Source organism: Zonotrichia leucophrys, chromosome 1 (assembly GCF_028769735.1).
Source record: "Zonotrichia leucophrys gambelii isolate GWCS_2022_RI chromosome 1, RI_Zleu_2.0, whole genome shotgun sequence".
Taxonomy (NCBI): Eukaryota; Metazoa; Chordata; class Aves; order Passeriformes; family Passerellidae; genus Zonotrichia; species Zonotrichia leucophrys.
This window is the reverse complement of record NC_088169.1, coordinates 104,082,788-104,100,491: the sequence shown is the minus strand read 5'-3', so window position 1 is coordinate 104,100,491 and position 17,704 is coordinate 104,082,788. Positions and strand designations below refer to the sequence as shown.

Genomic DNA, 17,704 nt, shown 5'->3' with positions numbered 1-17,704 from the left:
GTGGATATTCCATTAATGTTCTTGCTGTACTATTGACGATTCTGAGCTCAGCACTGCACACAGCCCAGCACTTTCTGCTTGGGGGAAACTGTTTCTTCATTACTTAGAAGAACACTGCCTCATCCCTGAAGAGCTTCCTGACTGAGACTGTTCCTATGCCTGGTTATTTGTCTACCTGATGCACGCTGAAAAATGTGTCCTATCAATATATGTGTGATCCCATGATGGACCAATGGACTCATACAACACCACCAAATTATTCTACCAATGGTTCAAGAAATTATTGTTTCAGCTGAAGCTCTCCCTGCAGCATCAGCCCCACAGCTGGGTATTGAACCATGGTGTATATCCAATTCTTTTAGCATTAAAAGCATGTCAGGATTATATTTCTTGTCCCTCAGTCCCTTGACCTTCTTTTCCAGAGCTCAGTTTCCATGGTGTGCTTCCTGTAGCATCATTGGTGTCCAGGTAGATGAACAGTAGAGGTTAACAGCCCAAAGGTAAAGTAAAACTTGGTAATCCCTCCATAACATCCCACATATGGGGGTCTATTCAGTTTACAGGGAGAGGTTTTGGGGTGAATCAACTATATGGACACCCATATAAGAGAAGAAAAGGGAGAAGGTGATGCAGCAGCCCAGGGGAATGACCAGGGAGAGGCAGCTGTTCTTTAGGAGTGCATGAATGATCATACCTGCACATATCCACTCTGCAGCCCTGGGAAGAGCCTGGCTGTAGCAGGTTTAATCTGAAAGATCGTGGCCTGTAAAAAGAAATGATGCTGGATCAGGGGAAAAGGAGTGAGGAGAAAGAAGAGCAACAGAGAGGATGTGTTAGAGACTAAACCCCATCCTCATTCCCCATCCCCCTGTACTGTTCAGGAGGAAGGAGATAGAATGGTCAGGAGTGAGGATGGACCCAGGAAGAAGATGGGAAAATGAGAAGGAAAATGCTTGCAGTTTTGGCTTCATTTCTCATTATCCTGCTTTGCTATTAAAAATTACATTAAACCTCCAGGTCAAGTATGTTTTGTTCATGGCAATAATTCCTGAGCAATATCCCTGTCCTTGTCTTGAACCACAAGGTCTTTATTCCTATTTTGTCCTGCCTTTAAAGGCAGCTAGCCAAGCAAGAGCAAAGCACCCAGCAAGAACAAAGTCTCCCACTCAAGTTAGAGCCCATTGGATGAGTATTTCCATCCTTACAGGTACCTGTCAGCTATTTCCCATCTTTCTCATTTTAATCAACACCTCACTCTGTAGCATGAAAAAAAAGACTAGACTTCTGCTACTGAAACGTGATTGTTTTTTCCCTAGGTGAGATGTTCACAACTTACAGAATATACATTAACTAATTCTACAAGCATTGTTGATTATAATATTAAATTATTTCAGTAATTCAGTGAATGTCAATAATACATATGCAACTATTAGTTGCATGAACACAAAGATGTTGCTATCCCAATGGGACTATATTAGCAAATTACATACAGGTCTTTGTATAAATAACAAGGAGTTAAATGTTATCATAATGTGTTTGGGGTAATACAGTTTGCCTTCAGATAGACATTACCCTATGTAAAGCTACAAATAACGTATACTGCAAAAGTATTTTACATTCTTTTTAGGATAAATAAATAGAATGAAATACAGAAACCAGGCTAAAATACTCTTGCAAGAATAAATTATACATATATATGCAAGAACTGCTGACAAATCAGCTGGTAAAATGATAATGTTGCATGTTTTGTAATATATTGCCTTTATGTTTTAAGACAGTGCTTCCTCATATTAACATAAAAATTTTAATTTCTTTGATCATTACTATACAATGTGTTTATCTATTTTTATGAAAATTTAATAAATATTGGAACAAGAACAAGAAGCTTTGAAAATTAGAATTAAGTGTTTTTATATCTTTTAATGTTGAAGCGGTGGAGGTCTATTCTTGTTCTGTTTAAATTAATGCAATTTTTACTTGTGACTCCCCAAAAGGCTACAAGATAACAATATTGTGTTTCTAAGCAAGAAAGAAAGGTTGGAAATATGACCTAATCTCCTATACTGCAGGAACAAGATAGTTCATAGTCATTACTTCTGGGGATGACAAACCTTGCCATTGCCAGGGTAAATTGGTCAATTTAAAAGTAACTTCTATGGCATTCTGGTATTGCTATGCTCTGTTTCCTTTAAATGCTTTAAGAGCTTTAATGCAAGGGAGGAACTTTCTTACACTCAGTAAAAGCAATCTCAATCACTCAGCTCTAGATACATATTTAAATACATATCACTCAAGTCTAACTCCTGCATTAATACAATTGCATGGACCTTTTCCTATAACACAGTCATAAGCCATTGTTTTTATGTATTATAGAAGACTGGATAGACATAAACACTCAGATATATTTCTGGGATGCTGCATTGTACTCAAGACAGAAATCATGCATTTCATTTGCTCTCTTTTTATGTCATGCTCCATTAAAGGAGTAGAGCAATGTGAAACCTCTGTGCACTATGAAACCATGGACACATTCTGTTGAAACTAGGTCACTAAATATGCCAAGTGTAAGTCAAGCATGCCAGCTAAGAGTGAAAATGCTAAATTATTGGGTAAAGTTTTTTTCCTCAAAAATATGGTGCAATATCATGATGTACAGATCTGATTAACCAAAAAAAAAAGAAAAAAAGTAATGTTGCTCTTTAATAGCATGTTTCAATTTATGTTTCTCACAGGGTGAGAAAGGTCTTTCCTCCTGAGAAAAGGAGACAAGTTGGCCAGGCTAACAGTAAAAAAACTTGTTGCAGATTATGGGAAGTTTGTTACAATTTACAGTCATGGGTTAGTTACAACCAGACCAAAAGTGCATCAAGGATGGTTTTCAAAGAACAGCAAGCAGAGTTACATGCGTTGTTTGTTTTTTTTTGTTGTTGTTTTTTTTTTTTTTTTAACAATTTCCACTTAACTTCGTGTAACTTTGAATTTGGTTTATTAAAAAAATCTTCTTTTATTATTATTATAACACTTTCCAAATCTTATTTGTTATTATTATTTTTAAAAGACTTTTTAGTATCAAGTCTGATGGAACCTCTCCCTTTTATTGTGAAGGATGGATGTTTTTTTGGGGGGATGAGGGGGTGGGAGTAACTTTATAAGTTACCTTTATTCCTAATTGGAGAATTTTGCAGAGAAGATAGGCCAGGCAAATCTATTTCAAAGCTGCGGTTAACACGAGGTCTCTTCACAGTCCTTAGGACACACGGGTTCAAGGGATGCTTCCAGATGGAGATCAAACAACTCTTCTTCTTGGAGGAGTGAAAATTTGCAACCTGCATCAATTTAGACAATAATTTCAATAATTGCAACAATTAATTGTGAATAATAATACAAATATTAGTAATAATTATTAATAATTAATTATTAGACAATAATTACTATTTGGAGACCATTGTGTCTCCAAAGCAGTAAGAGAATGCCCTGATACTATACATTCTTCCTTTCTTATACAGAAGTTTTGACTTCTTAAGCATATGTTGACTTCTTTAATTGTATCTTAAACTGAAGCCAATTCTATTTTGGTTGTTTCCAATGAAAAAAGATACATTACTCCCTGTCAAGTCAGCCTGAGAGTCCCAAAAACATCTGCACCTTTCCATTCACCCTTCTACATGGCAATGATACCTAGATCTAAAAAACACACATATCAATACTCAAAGTAGTAGAATGAGACACACAAATCTGCTCCTGTTATTTTCCAAGCTGGTGAAAAAGCCCTGACACTGATAATGTGAGACGATATTCCACAGATTCTTATTTGCTCTGGGAATGCAACCAGTTGCCTTTCAGCTTCAGTACAGCCAGCTTTTGATTTGGCTTATGATATCTATTACTATATCCAAATTATCATTCTGCCCCAAAATTTAGGTGGATATTGTTCAGTGCTTTCTTTTAACTTACCAGAGAGAAGGTTTACATGGGTGAAGGTGAAAGGATAATTTCCCTCCTGGCATGAATACATGGCACCACAGAAGATATGTGATCAGATGACATAGTAGTCTTAGTAGTAGTCTTAGTAGTCTTAAAATACTTATTCACTTAAAATACTTATTCACATAATTGTCAAAAGAAGTTACACTGCAATCAATGGAATAAAACCTTAAATTTTGTGTGAGATAGAAATTCTTTCCAAGGAATAAAGGAAATTTGTGTATTTAACACCTTTAATTTCAGAAACCTAGAAGAGTGCAATAGTTATTATCAAAATAGTATTTGCTTTACTGAATAAGATATATCTTCTAAATTATCTGTCCTATCTCTAACTGTCACCAATAGTAACCAAATATTTTACATAAAAGTTGTCATGCAGCAAGTGGATGCAAGGTAATTTATAAAATATTAATGTTCCATCTTAATCCTGCATATTTAGATGTTTAAATTGTGAGCAATGAATTTTTGTCAACTCTGGAAAGCATTTCAATGCATTAAATGTTCTAACCCAATATTATAATTACCTGTCAGCAGGTACAAATTCCATTTCTGCTTGAGGACATATAATATCCTCACAAAGCAGATTTCACTCTCTCTTTCAGAAGTTATAGGAACAAATTTCCCTTTGATCTTGGAATTTAACACCACATAGACACTGGTGCAAACTTCTTGTGTTGTTTACAAGTTCTTATAATTGCAAACTAGATAATTACCTAGGATAAAAGTTCTCTCTGATTGTTTGTTTTTTCTTTTTAATATAATTCTCTATGAAATCTCCACTTAAGTTAGAATGAATTTCTATCATGGAGTTGTATAGTGACTAACACTGTGTAACTATCCCAAAGTTTTGGAGATGGAAAGGCTGGAATATTGGATCTTTTTTAGTATTTTTCAGTAAATAAGGGTCGTTTACATGAAGTGGATGGTTTGTTATTATTTGCCATATGAGTATGATAAATCAAAAAGGAGTGAACAAAGCAGGTCTGTCTCATCAGTTTCATCCCACCTTTAGTTAACTTCATAAATAAGAGAGAAAAGTTTAAAACATGCCAAGAATACAAGATATTGAGGAGCTAAGGTGACAGATGGGACATAAAAATATTAATAAAATATTATATATTAATAAAATAAACTCTGGTACGAGTTCCAGGTGCGCACCAAGGGCTGCAGAGGAGGAAAGATATTTGTGGCCCAGTGAAATTCAGTGATGAGCAATTCTCATGATCCCATGAAATAACATAAGAGGAAAAAGATGTACAGACTTTACAGCCTCCTAAAATCCAGAATAGCTGCTCTGGAGTGCACGAAGGGTCCCCAAATGGTGTCACGTCCTCCCAGTCGACAGCCAAAGTCAACACTGAGTGCTGAGGTGCAGCAACACAGAACTGCACCGTGCACAGCTAAGCAAACAATGTGCTTTTCAAAGGCAGCAAGTGAAATTGTTTCCATTACTCCTGTGGCACATTGGGCTTTTATACCTGGAAATGCAGGCAACACTCCAGAAAATATTGAAAGACAGAAATAATAAAAATAATAAAAAGGATAATATGGTTTGCGACAATGAAACATAACCTTGAGTAAAACCTTTGTCATTTTCAGGACCATGATGCTTATATGGAATGTTTTATTAAAGTAACTATCCAAAAAAATTTTTAAAGTAATTATCCAATACTAAAATATTTTAAAGTAACTATCCATAATTTTAAAGTAATAATTATCCATTTTTTAAAGTAATTAATTTAAAGTAATTAGTAAATGTAAACATTATTTCATGCAGAAACAGTGTAATCATGGAATAAAAGGTCCATATTCTAACAATATTAGGGCCATCCCTTCCTTAGGAATCAGCAATAAAAAAACCTGTATTTTTCATATGAAGACAGATCAGTAATTTAACTTAATCTTGAAATTCAGAAGAAAGAAAATATGCTTTCCAAACAACCAATGGCTATCCAATTAATCTAAAACTATTTCAAGCTTCTCTGTAGTTTTGAAATAAAATAACTGCTTATTAATTATCAAAATATTAATATAATTTTACTTGTAAAAATTAATAAATGCATTCTGTTGTTTACACAAAAATCAACAAAAAACCTAGTTTCAGTAGTTTTAGAACAAAAAAGGAAGAAAAAGAAGATAGGAAATCTGTGTATGTCTTTGAGGTTTTAAGTGGGTTATATCTGAATTACTTGAAAGAACTGATCAATATTTCATTGAATCTCACCACTGTATGTAGTTGTTTAAGGCACTTTGATCAAATTGAATTATGGGTCTTTTATCTCACTGTGGCAGTCAACATTTCCAATAGATAAATGTTGACAGGAGCGATTCTTAGTCTCTAATTATACTGTCCACAAGAAAAAGACAGGTTTTTGCATAACAACAGAAAGAGTCATGGCCTGGCACTACAAAAATAGTCAGGCGTATGGACATTAAATGCAAGGAGAGACCTGAGTCACTGGGAAATGTTCAAATAATAACAAAAATGTTAAGGGCCCAAATATATGTTGAATGCTATTTCATGGAGGCTTTCAATAGTTCAGGAAAGACACAGAGAAAAGAGCACCATTTATATATTTTTCAGATACTGAGAAAAGAGCAGTCTCATTTTCACAGAATCATTGAGTTGGAAAGGACCTCTAAGGTCAGCAGGTGCCACCCTCAACCAGCCACCACAGTGCTCCCCACTCAGCCAGCCCTACACCTACAGGTTTTTAAATGCCTCTGGGAATGGTGACTCCAGCACTTCCCTGGGCAGCCTGTGCCAGTGCTTGACAACTTCTCAGTGAAGAAACTTTTGCTAATATCCAATTTAAACAACCCAAGGTCGTTTGTTACTTGGGAGAAGAGAACAACCCCCAGCTTGCTACAAACTCCAACCAGGTACTTGTATACAGGACTAAGGTCTTCCCTAAAGCTCCTTTTCTATAGGCTAAGCATCGCAAAACCCCTCAGCTGCTCCTCACTAGACTTGTGCTCCAGACCCTTCCCCAGATCCATTGCCCTTCCCCAGACAAGCCCCAACCCCTCAATATCTTTGTTGCAGTGAGGAGCCCAAAACTGAACCCAGCATTTGAGGTGTGATCTTACCAATGACCAGCAAAGGGGGAAAATCTGTGCCCTGCTCTACTGGCCACCCCAATTCTGATGGAAGACAGCTTTTATTTGCCTTTCCGACCACCTGGGCTGTTGTACCCACCTCATTGTAACTACAATAGCACAGGTATTGTAACTCCCTCACCTGGTGTGGATGTCAAGGCTCCCTGCCCTTAAGAGTACAATGTGTTAAAGTAGGCAGAGTAGGTGCAAAGGACTAAATTAAAAAACCCCAATCTGCTGAAAGGTTGGATTAATTTTAGTTTTGTTAACCTATATGCCAATTAAATGCAGTATTTGGTGTCTTATGAAATGTCTTTACTGAGAGTTGTTAAAATTTAGTGTGACTAATGAATTGTTATTGTAGGAAATGAGAGTTAGAAGTTGACAGGACATAAAATAAGTTTTGTCAGCCAAAAGTTAAGTTTTCTGAAGACCAAAAGGTTGGGAAGAAAGCTGATTGAGTTTAAGATATGAGTATATTACTTGAAAGTAACCATTACTGAAGTAAAAATCAATTATGGTAAAGAAACATCTGCTACTTTTAAAGCCCCTTTAGACAAGTGCAAGAGGACATTCCCTTTTCATTGTCTGAAGAAGGTCTTTGAAGGAGGTCTCTGATGTTTCAGGCAGACCCTGTATTGATCTGTAAATTGGTAAGCCACATGCCACTCCTTTGCAATCTTTGACTGCAGGAGAACTTTATTTAAATTTAAAATAATTAAGTCAAATTTGAAGAAAATAAATTTTAGAAACATGTCAATTTTTTTTTCTAGTTCTAGATATTATTTTTTCATTAAATAGACGTTTTCCTCCCATTATTCCATTCTTTTTCTGCCCACAGATGTGTAAGATATGCATTTTGCAACATTATCAAAAGCCTTGAAAAAAGGCTTTTTTTCAAAAAGCTATATGCTGTAGTGTGTTCTTAAGTTTTTAGTTTGCTCCCCCATTTTCTGTATTGTATCCCCCTGTTTTATGTAAATGGTTCCTCCCTTCCCAGTATTTCCTGCCACTGCTACCCTGTCAGATAAGTTGCTATAGTAACTTCGCTATTCATAGTTGCCGATATGTAATTGCTCCTCCCTGGTTTCCCTTATAAGTGAACGTTGTCTCCTCCCTGGGCCCAGTCAATCACCCCCTTCTCCTCCCAGGTTTCGAGAACCTTCTCCTCTCTGGAGGTGGTGGCTGGCTGGGGTCCCAGGACACCTCCTTTACCTTTTGCTTATTGGTCTCCATGGAGTGTCAGTTCTGTGAAGTTCATCCCCTCACCTTTCCCGATTGGTTCCGTCTGTACCCACCCTCCTCCTTTATAATCCTGTTTCACCCCTATTAGAAAAACTTTTCCCGGTTGGTTTCTCCGCGCGTTTGGATCCCGCAACACCTTCAATAAACCGATGTTTAACCCCCGGGAAATGGTCAGCTCCGTTCCTCGCCAATACCAGCGGTGTGAGCCAGTCCGCAGCCAGCACAGCCCGAGGCCATCAGACGCCGAAGGGTGCTGGCCAGGAATTGCAGAGGGGCGTCGGCCTTTCACCCTCAACTAGCCAGACTTCGACCTTCGGGCCACGTACGCCCCCCTCTGCAGCTATAAAGGTTAATGTCAATATGAGAACCAAGCCCAGCTGCTAATTATTAAGTATACAAGAACAATTTTGAAATTTCTAATAAAAATTCTGTGTTATAATTTCTCAGGGGAAAAAAATAAATTTGGGAAACACTGAGTGAGCTTTGCTGCTGAGTTTAGGAAACGACAGTCTAATCCATTATTGCCCAAAAGAAATTAGGTGCATCCACAAATACTAACACTTGTAAGAATTTCCTAAGTCTACTCAGATGAAATAACTAGTGGTAGAAGAAAACCTTGTAAGGAATACATAAAAATTTCTAGTTCATAATTATCCAATTTAGCTTGTTTTCTCCTCACTCTCTGTAGTTCCTTTCCTCCATACATTATTTTCTTTGCTAAAATATCCACTAAATAAGCTCTTCTTTAAATCTTTTCCTGACTGCATAACAGTCAAAAACGGCTGTGGTGTTCAGTTGCTCTGTAGTTTCTGCTCAACTTAATTAAGATCTAGTCAAGAAAAGAATCAAGATTGCTCCTATCAATCCTATGTATATTCATACATTAATTATGATTGTCCCTACATTTGTTAGTATAAAATGAACAACTCAGAGAAAAGTTTAACACTGAGAGCCACTTCTCTTTTCTATGGTTTTACTTTTCACTAAACAGTCAATTCAGTAGTAGCCTAACAAATTCACTGGATGACCTAATCATCCTTAGGATTGTTAGCCTTTACAAAGAGAACAATTCCTCATGTCCAGAGGAATGTACAGCTCCAGAATCCAAGATTTCTTATTTTGGGATCAAATAAAAATCAAATGGAACCCTTTGGGACTTGCTGAAGTCGATGAGAGTGCTTATTGTGACAGGAATTATTTTCCTTTCTGTAACAGCTGACACACATCACATAGAACAGAACTGAGTGGCTGACTGCGGGATTACATATATACAGTATATCAAAGACCTACTGAAGAAACCAACCCATGTTTTGGTTTAGATTTGTCCCACTTTGCAAAGAAGAATGTTGCTTTCTTTCCTTAGCATAGTTTTTCCTGAATTTCACAATTAAGGGCTGTTACTTGCTGCTATAAACTGAAAGTATCTAGGAGCACGATTTTAATATTTAAGGGAGTTGGGAATCTCATTACTGTATTTTGAAACACCTAGAGAATACTGTCTATTCTTCTCAAGGTTAGCAAAGGTATATCTAAGATCATGTCTGATTTTTTTTACAATAATAATAATAATGATAATAATAATAATATTTATACAATGCACAGTCACATAATTTCAACAGAATTACCATACCCACCACACTTATTTTAGCAGCTTAATTTAGGAGTACACTTCTAGTTCTCTGATTTCTCAGAATGATGTGTGACAAGGATATTTTCCCCCTCTGTTTTATTATCATTGCAAATTGTTTCTCAAATAACCTGCACAGATTTCAAGAGGAACCCCAAATGTACTAGGTGATTATGTAATTAGATCTTTATTGTAATGAGCCTGCCACGAAAAAGAAAAAAATAAGGTCATAGAGAATAAATTTAGCTCTGACATTTGCTACTTCAGAGTGCTTGCTTTTACAGCTCTAGTAGTCTATTAATAGCTTTGTTTGTACAAATGTGTAGATGTGGCATGCCACTGTGACATTTTCCTCTCACTTGCAAATTCCAGAAGGAGTTGATTTCAACTGCTTTAAAAATAATGTCGTGCTCCTTTGGAAGACATTTTTTTTTCCCAGCTGAAGTTATTAGATGATTCTAAGATGCTTAAAACAATAACAGAAAATTCAGTAGTTTAGACATCTACAGGTGAGCTTCTTCTATCCATATATGAATTACAGAAAGTGGTGACTACAGAACTCACCTGGGTTGATATCAGTAAAATCTATGGGGCTACTTATGGAATGCAGATTCACTAATTACTTTTTTTCCTGAAGGAGACCTGTAAAGAAAATTGGACATTTAGAAGCTGATTTGTATTCAAATCTTCATATCTTATTGTTACAAGGCACAGAAGCAGTAATTTTGGACTTGTATAACTTATATGAGAAAAGAATTGGGGTGGTTTGAGCATATAAACTCCTCTGGCTTTAGATGGCCCCTGAAGTTTTGATAAGAGATTCTCAAAATACAGATAAAGCACTCTAAGTCTCCAACTATGTTATGGTTAATTAAGTTTGGTTGTATTTTTAATTCTGTGGTTTGCATAAGAAGCTAAAATACATCAAATATTTTTTTTTTCAGTTTAGGATGTAGAAATGTATGCACTGACCTTATACTATGAGGACCTGACATTTATTTTGCTAAAAACAACATTTGAAATAAGGAAGTTTTCTCATGCCATTTTTTTTTCCAAAAGAGGCAATTTTCTTGGCTTGAAGCCAGGTTTATATCTAAATTACTTTAGATTCCAGAAGCAGCATTCTTGTTTGTTTGACTGTCTTTTTTTTTTTGTATGCAAATGAACTATATTTTAGCAATAGGTAGGATTCAGGTTTGCATCTTAATTGGTGACTTAGAATGCCCAGCATTATCCTTCAGCAAAGTCAGCCATTCATATTGAAATTCTTGAATGTCACAAGCACTGAGAGTAGATGGAGAACTATTATTATGTTTATTTTAAACTGTCCTAGAGTTTCAATAACTCTCTCCAGAGGAGTTGAAGAGCATAGCATTTACCCACTTGTACAGATGTTATTTTATATTATTTTTTTAATGTTCTAATTTGCAATACTGTAAGAGAGACTATGTGACGTCTTTTAGCTGAGCAGGAAGAGTCCTTGCAAATACAATATCAATAGATATGTAGAAACATACATATATGTTTATATTTGTGTGTTTGGATATATATAAAAGCACATACACAGAAAAATAAATAATTCATAAAGGGATTATGTATATCCTAACACACAGACAAGATCACAAGGAGTTTAGAAACTATTAGGCTAAGCAGCAGTGGTTTCAACACCCCAGTAGAACATCAGAAGAGACTTTACTGGTCAGTCAGGCACCATTGAGGAAGGAAGGAGCCCTCTGTGTTAGCAGATTGCAAATCCTCTCAGACTGATGCTTTTCCACATTTTTGCTTTAGGGTTTTAAGCCTGTGCATTTCATTGGTTTCCCACCTTGAACATTTTAGGTAGTAATGACCTCTACCTCTACAATTCTGTCAACATTTTTTATCTTGCATGACCCTCACTGATCTATCATAAAATGTAGCAATTTTTTCTGGTCTCTAAACCATGGTATCAGTGCTGGGCCTTGGATCCTTGAAAGACACCTGCAGAATTCCCTGTTTGAGGTAAGAAGAAATCACAGTGATTTAGGAAGGAAAGGATTATATGTGTATTCTAATCACAAACTTCATTATAGTTAAATCAGTTAGCTTTAGCAAAAAAGCATTAGACATTTCCATTAGAAATAAAATGTAGTGAGGATGGAAAAGGAAATATGTCTTTCTCTTATAATAAGGAATGTTGAAATAGTCCAATAATTTTTGAAGATTGTAGGAGGCAGCTACTGCTAAATGGTTTATTAGTCTTGGCTCTAGACAAAGAAGAACTAGCCTTGGCACATGAGACTTTATCAAATCCCATAATTCTCCACTTTCTATTTCTCTTGCAAATGAGCTTAAGTAGCAACATCTTAGAAGTCTGGCAAATGTCTGGCACCAACAGATGTAAAACTGGAGTATGACACTGTTAAGTGCAATGCATATGGAAACATCTTTTCCTCCACATAAGCATGTGATTTTCTTTGTATAGCACATCTAGAACAATAATAGTATATTTTAAATTTTATGATCTGAACACTTGTTTCAGGAGGAGCAGAGCTGTTATTCTCAGCTTACAAATATGAAAACTAAAACCACAGAGCCAGAATAAAAGGGAGAAAATATAACACAGAGGCTGGAGGGCAGCTCATAATTTAATTCTCAGTTCAATATTCTGTCTGTATGGCTTCACTACACTCTTGTCCACATTTGAAGCCCTGCTATTACTCCTAAGTATATGATAAAAAGTTGAAGCATGCATGTCAGACCGCTGGGTAACCTCAGCTGGTGAGCCATGATAAGCTCTATTGTTTGAAAAATTAATTTGTCCTTAAATTCATTCACTAAGGCTATCTAAATCAAATCAGATCCTAAAATGACATTTCAATGGGTTTATTGGCAAGGTGAGGTGTTTAACCACCTATAAAGTTCTTGGTCAAAAAGGCAGGAGGTTTTAGGCATGAAATCTCTGCCTTTCTTTCTGCTTCAGCACCATGTCATGGTGCATCCTTCATTTTCCTTGCTTGCAAAAGGAGGCTAAAACAAAGTATTTCCAAATGATTTGATATCTGGAGCAAAGTTATGATGGTGTTCTGATGTGAATTACAACCAGCTTCTAATATTCAGTACCTGCATTGTAGTTATTTTGGTGGGAAGGGAGTGAACTCAGAGAAGTGAACATTAGCTGCACGGGATAAGGAGCTAGGAGAGTGACACTGATATGATCTCCTCTACATGTTTCCTTGAAATGTCCCAATACCTCTTGAAATGTGAGAAGAGGCACTGTTCTGATATATAGTGCAGAAATAATTGCCTTCTGTGTCCGTCCAGCACCACACTTACAGTAGAAGGCCTTTAAAATATTTCAGAAAGATCCTGCAATATGATTTTTTTTTGGCAGCAGTGGGGTTGTTGAAATACCTCAGACTGTCTTCTGAAGGTTAATTAATTTTATGCTAAGAAGCTAGGCTTTCAGAAGCAGCCATCTAGTGGAAATAGAAAAGTCTTTAATTAACAAACATCGGATATCATACTCAGTAGTTATATGAAGACACACAAACCTGCAGTTTTTATATTATCACACCATATAATTATTTCTCCATATCTTTCACTACCCCAGGTTTTCATTTAAAAAAATGCAAAACCTTTGTGCTTCTTCAAATTGGATCTTGCTTTTTATTATACTGCTGCTAATACTAGAAGAATACTTCAGAATATAGAATTAGTAGGAAGATTCTTTCCTTGGAATGTACCACAAAGCAATGAATATTAAGATTTTTGCTTTAAAAAAAGACTTTTATATCTGTGTACTTAACTGCAAACATTAAGAAGCAGCGTTCTAAGAAAAAGTATCTATTTTTAAACAAATTTCAAGAGAAATGTAAAAATATTTTTCTGTCCATATCTGAAATGTTATTAGTACATTACACACCAAGGATTTTTAGGACATAAATCACTACAATATTAGAGAACTGTAGATTATAGTTAAGCTTTTAAGTTCTGTGTTAAATTTCAGTTTCACTCTGCTAAACAATGACAGAACAGATTATTTGAATTGTAGAATATGATTAGGAAAAGCATTTTTGCTTGTGTACATTCTTTTAGTGGTGTGGATAACAATTTCACTGCATGGGAGAACACTGGTTAAAACAGAAACCAAATTATTGACATCTTGGAATGGTCACGTGAGGATTCAAATCTGAAGAGGATGATGCCCCACAACTTCATGCAATGGGTGTCTCCACTGCTGAGAGCAACATCTTCAGCTCCATTTCATAAGACTCCCCAAAATGTTGCTTTCCTAATTTCAGAGTCTCCAGCTGCTCACAGTTCTATATGACACTCCAGCGCATGCACCATCCACTTTGGTTATACCACTTACATTAAAATATATCTATCTTAAACATCTTATCTCTGTACATGAGACCATTCTTTGGAAATGTTCCTACCTCTATATTAATAATTTCTGGTGTTTATTGTCGTTAACCTTGGCTGACTGCTGCATAACTGCTCAGCCAGCCTCTCCCTCTCCTAAACAGGACTGAGGGAAAGAAAACAAGATTAAAACTCTTGTGGGTTGAGATAAGGACAGTGAGATCACTCAACAGTTACTGCCATGGGCTTGGAGAAAACCTGTCATTTGACCTGGTGAAAAATGATTTCTTTTATTGCCTATTAAAATAGTGTTGGATGGTGCGAAAAAAGGAAATCCCAACCCCATAACAGCTCCTCTCCACTGCTCGCTCCTTCCTTCCTTCCTTCCTTCCTTCCTTCCTTCCTTCCTTCCTTCCTTCCTTCCTTCCTTCCGACACTTCCTTCCGACACTTCCTTCCGACACTTCCTTCCGACACTTCCTTCCGACACTTCCTTCCAACACTTTCTTCCAACACTTCCTTCCGACACTTCCTTCCTTCTGACACTCCCTTCCCTTCCCTTCCCTTCCCTTCCCTTCCCTTCCCTTCCCTTCCCTTCCCTTCCCTTCCCTTCCCTTCCCTTCCCTTCCCTTCCCTTCCCTTCCCTTCCCTTCCCTTCCCTTCCCTTCCCTTCCCTTCCCTTCCCTTCCCTTCCCTTCCCTTCCCTTCCCTCCCACACTCTTCTCCTGCTCCACTGTGGTCCTTCCCACAGGTTCCCGTCTTTCAGGATAAACCTGTTCCAGCGTGGACTCTCCACAGACTGCAATTCCTTCAGAATTCTGCTGCAGTGTGGATACCTGACCAGATGGGCTCTCTCTCTCTTTCTAGGGGCTGAAGGCGTGCCTTGCTCACCTCCTTCTCCTCACAGCACCTGATGGAAATGTCTTATCTACTCACAATCTGATCATTCCCTTGTCAGGAACTCTTCAGGACTCTGCAAGGACCTAGACCAGCATATTTAAGGTGCTGGAAATCCAGGCGACTGTTTTGAGTGGCTCCTCTCTTTTCAAACAGGCCACTGTGTTGCCTGTTCAAACAAGAAGTTGGGGAATTGTGCCTTTGTTCAGGGAGTCTACCAGGGCTTGCAGGTGTGCACAGAGACCCAAAGAGCTAGGTTAAATCTCAAACAAAAATTGAGAAGAGCACTGGGTCTCATCCTTACACCTTGTTTAGGTCTTGGGCCACTCTGCAGACTGACTGTGAATGATATTTACCACGTACCACTACCTCCCAATGGGAAGGGTGAGCCCTCCACAGCCTCTCAGCACCCCTGTTCCCCACAGCAGCCTTCATCCCAGCTGTGGGCATCACCAGAGGACACATTATCAGCGCACACTGGTGACCCACAATAGTTTATGGAAGCAGTCCTGAGCTTCATTAGTCCATTATATAGCTAGCTGCTAACAGAACTGGCTGTGTTGAGGTCTCTTCCCACTGCAGTTACTCGAATTTTAATTATTGTAAATTGTGACTCCAGCTTATAATCCCTCCTAATGTTCCTCTGTTATCGGAAGGGGCAGGGAAAAAAGGGAGCAGCTTGAATGGGTTTAATTTTCTAGCTGTGTTTTAAGCCAGCACATTTATGGAACTGGTTGCAAGGCTAATATTTTAACATAATTATTCAGTTTAAGAATTATTAAATAGAATAAATTAAAATAGTAGTGCTACAGAAACTTGAATGTCAAGTCCTAACAAAATTTGATATGAAATAGATGAAAAACTTCAGATATAAACTTTTGAAACATTTGAGTATAAATATAGTCATTGATTTGGATGTAGTAATTGAAATTTAAAGGGTGGATAAAGGAGGAATGAATTCAAAATTCAGTAATTTAAGTATTTTAAACAGGTGACCTCTGCTTCACCGAAACTAACTATGCTTTACATTTTATTCTGGCTCAGGCCAGAAGAAATATTTAATTACTTATTCTATTTCTTAATTAGCTATCTTCCAGTTAATTTTCCTTTTTTTTTTTTTTTTTTTTTTTTTTTTACTTAAGCCAAATTAATCATTAATCTTGAACTTCCAAGATAACCATTTGTTCTTAATAGTTTCAATTTGAACTCTATCCTTGATCTCATCCAAGTTAAGACAAAAGCCATACCTCCTGGAAAGAAAGCTGTTTGAAGTTTGCCCAGCCACAGAAGAATTTGAGCAATCTTAGGCAGAAATATTCTATATAATCATCATCATTGTAAAAAAATTTCAAGATTAAATATCAAGGAAAATGTTAAAGGGGTTTTTGGTGGGGGGAGGTGTGGGATGCAGTAGTAAATAAGGTGTAACTTACATAAAGCTGGTAGTATAAATTCTTCAGAATAGCTGTAGGCATGCACTGTGGTGGTTTTGCACTCTGTATTATTGCCTGCCTGCTGTCCTTTACTTTGCACAGCAGCATAAGGCAGCATTTCTAAGGACAGACATCTCACTGTCCATCCTTACCCTTGATGTTGTTGAGAAAGCTTCCACTTTGTTAACAATGGCTAGTGATTTCTCTGTCAGGAAGGAATTTCTAATCTGGCCAAGGGAATTTTGCTCCCAGAGCCACAAAATTAGTATTGTGTTGTAGAAATTTCTGGGATATAGGAATTGTCTTACTAAATTCATATGGATGGTTGTCCTGGTTTTGGCTGAGATAAATTGAATTATCTTCTTAGTAGCTGGTACAATGCTGTGTTATGTATTTATTATGATAATAATGTTAAAAATACACAGACAGTTTGGCTGTTGCTAAATTGTTCTTACCTTAAGTCAAGGACTTTTCAGTTTCCCATGTTTTGCCAGGAAGAAGGGGCACAAGCAGCTTAGAGGGAGCCTGGCTGGGACACCTGGCCCAAAGTGGCCAACAGGATATTCCATAGCATAGAAAGTCATGTCAGGTATATAAACTGGCAGCAGCTGGATGGGGAATGGGCTGGGCATCAGCGAGTGTGTGATGAGTAAATACATTGAGCATTCATTGTTTCTCTTGAGTTTTATTCCCCTCCCTCCCTGCCCTCTTCCCTCTCTCCCTCCTTCCCTCTCCCCTTCCTTATTATTATTACTGTTATGCTTATTGCTGGTTTTTTGTTGTTGCTGCTGTTGTTGTTATGATTTATTTAACTTGCTAAACTCTATCTCACCCCATGTGCTTTGCATTTTTTCCAATTCTCCTCCCCAGGAGGGAGAGAGTGAGAGGCTTTGTGGTACTTGCAGACACCTGGGTATGAACCACAGTAGTGGGGACACTACTTAGCTCATATCCTGTTTCTCATTGGTACCAGAAGTACAGATTTAGAGCCAAGTACCTGATCCAGTGGCTGAAATAGTATTAGTTGGAATTAAATAAAACAAAAGCACCCTGAGTTTCACATATCTGTGTCC

The 17,704-nt window shown here is 37.2% G+C and overlaps 1 long non-coding RNA gene across 1 annotated transcript; it reads right to left on the bottom strand.

Moving 5' to 3' along the window:
• Positions 1–683: 683 nt before the first annotated feature.
• On the bottom strand, positions 684–17,180 carry LOC135443089 (uncharacterized). The gene is made up of 4 exons (XR_010438808.1): positions 17,087–17,180; positions 10,520–10,597; positions 3,158–3,326; positions 684–763 (listed from the first exon to the last, which is right to left on the bottom strand). It is a non-coding gene; the product is annotated as an uncharacterized LOC135443089 (long non-coding RNA).
• Between the last annotated feature and the right edge of the window lie 524 nt (positions 17,181–17,704).